The sequence below is a fragment of the Teleopsis dalmanni genome, chromosome 2 (assembly GCF_002237135.1).
Source record: "Teleopsis dalmanni isolate 2A chromosome 2, ASM223713v2, whole genome shotgun sequence".
NCBI classification, from domain to species: Eukaryota; Metazoa; Arthropoda; class Insecta; order Diptera; family Diopsidae; genus Teleopsis; species Teleopsis dalmanni.
This window is the reverse complement of record NC_051847.1, coordinates 179,169,753-179,172,709: the sequence shown is the minus strand read 5'-3', so window position 1 is coordinate 179,172,709 and position 2,957 is coordinate 179,169,753.

Below are 2,957 nucleotides of genomic sequence, written 5' to 3'. Positions count from 1 at the left end.
TCTAACGATATCTTACATAAGGAATTTGAATTATTATTTTTTTGATACCATCAATAGTTTCTGGCACAACTGATATTGGACAATCTTCTCGAACATCGTCCTGATACTGGTCTTCATAGTTGCAAATGATGAGGCTTTGTTGACAGGAGTAGAAATTTTTCGATGCATTCATAATATCTTGACGTTTCGCATTAAAAACAGTAATTAATCATAAAATCAAATTTTTACGAATTGATTTCAATTTTTTTCTGAGACTCAACTTTATAAGCAACACAAAACTCTCTCAAATAATAAAGTGTTCTAAGAAATGTAGCATTTCAATTTTTCAGTGAAAAAGTGTCAAAAAGGGCCTAGCAACGTTCAAGATTCGTAAGGTCCTTCAGGATTTTTCGTATAATTTCTATTATAATTTTATTTTATTTTTTTGTTATGATAAAATCTAACAAAAATATATTTAAGCTGGATTGTTTTATATGGAACTAACATATCACTATCAACGAATCCTATTTAATAGTCGACTTGATTATCTTGAATTCATAAAAGTGTCTGTGAAGTATTTTATTCAATAAGGTCAAAAACTAAAGTACTAGTCAGTATATTACTAGACAGAGATAGACTGGTAGCACTAAAGTTTAATTATACTTTTTAAACTTTATTATAGATTAATTATACTTTTTAAACTTTATTATAGATGAGTGAGTTATAGATGATAGATGGGCTATTAGTCAGATTTTTTGATTTAGTTTTTCAATTAAATGGGTTTAATTATACTGATCAAACTTGATGACTTTTACGGTTTCACATATATACATAACATATAACAAAAATATTTTGAAGAGATAAATATATAGAATTGATGCACAACCTAAAATTAAAAGCATATTTGAATTAGTAAATTAGTTTGTTGGCATTTAATACATTGATTCTTGATTAAAATAGAATTAAAGTAAACAACCTACATTAAAAGTAAACCCGAATTATTTCCAACATATTGACATATGCAATATTAGGTATGTACACATTGTCAATAAACATTTTATAATATTACTTGACTTTATAAATTTATTTACTTATTGTTGTGGGCAGTGAAAATATATTTATAAGCAATTCATTAGTCTAAATATCGAAGTTCAGTCATATTTGTTGTTAATTAAACTCTGTTATTACGAACAAATATATATAAATTTCTTGTTAAAATTATCAAACAATCAAAGTAAGTGTCATTTGCTTATATACCTAAAGCTCTGTTAAATTAAAGCAATTAAAATATTTATTAACCTCTTTAGAATGAGAGACAAAAATTTCATTTGTTTTGACTTAATTCGAATAATAATATTACGAGTGAAAAACTCAGATTGCTAGGTAAGTAATTTTTTGCCACCAACAAAATTCAATTTGCTGTAAATTGCCAAAAGGACCTTCTTACATAAACTATGAGTACGTCACATTTGGCCAAATTACTGTAGCCAAAAGGTATTACGAACAAAAGCCACCTCAACACCAGCTTTCACAACTGCTACTCAACGTTGCTGAACGCTGCTGAAAGTGGGTAAAACATCCTCAGATATTCCAGCACTGGGTAAAATGTGAATGGATTTCATTTTGTTGCTGTTGATGGTCATAATGATGCAACTACCTTCAGCATTAAATTGCTAGTAATTTTGTTGCTTCGCTCAAAATCATCATCTTCATCGTTGTCATCTCAGCTGCATTACCAAGTTTTCAGTTTTTTGGTTATTTATTTTGTTGTTGGCACTTTATTTTGCTTTTTAAAATTGCATTTCAACTGAAAACTGCAATGAAATATTTAAAATATTTTCTGCTTCTGCAATGAATATTTCATACACTTTTGTTTGGTGTTTCGTATTATAAATAAATAATTTGTAAGAATTTAATTGGCTTTGTAAACAAATTTTAAGTTATATGCATTTTATGAAAATGCAAACTAAGAGCATTTATGTAGAAGATAAACATTGCACATCATCTATATATAATAATATACTTATAAATGTAGAAAAATATATAAGTATTATAAATATTATTATATTATATATAAATATTTTCTTTATATGTAAAATTATGCACTACATTTATAATAATAATGAAGGGGAGGGACAATGGAACCATACAGCTGCAAGAAATAGATTTCTGCTAGTTAACCCAAACAAGCCCCCTTCCCCCCTGAATGGAACAGACTTCCGCTCGTACGGTCATGTATTGAAAAGAATTAAGGATCTTTCGGTGAGATAAGTTTTGCAGATTAAGGAGATAAAGATAGGACAGGTAGATCAGGCCGCCAAAACTCTGAAAAAGAATCGTAAGCAAATAAGATAAACTAAAGAAAAAGAACTGATGACCATACGGTAAAACAAGCTTGGTAGATAAAGGGAACACTGTGAGGAACAGGTAGGCTATAAAAAACTCTAAAAAATATCATTAAAAATGATATGGATGAAAGAACGTACGCAACTAGGATATGCCAAATAAAAGGAACTGATGACCATGCGGTAAGACAAATGATTAGTATATACAGAAGGTCTGAAAGGTCTTTCTTAAAAATTCTCAAAAATCACATTAAAACTGACATGCGATAAAGAAGCGTAAACGAAAAAGATAACCCAAGAATAAAGAAAAGGAACAAATAGTTAATGTGTTATGCATTTTTAATGTTTACTCCATTTAATATTCAACGACTATAAGCAAGAAGAAATGCTTAGGTATCTATAAAGTGTACGAATTCTGCAAATGACTAAATTTTTATTTCTTTAGTAGTTGAAGTAAGTCAACTATATTTATATTATGTAAATACATATTGTTGGCATATATATATATGCATACATATTAATATATTATATATGTTAAGTATATATATATATTAGATATACAAATGTATATTAAAGTATTTGAAATTAATTTTATTAATAGAAATTAGTCAAAAATAAAATAAATAATATTAG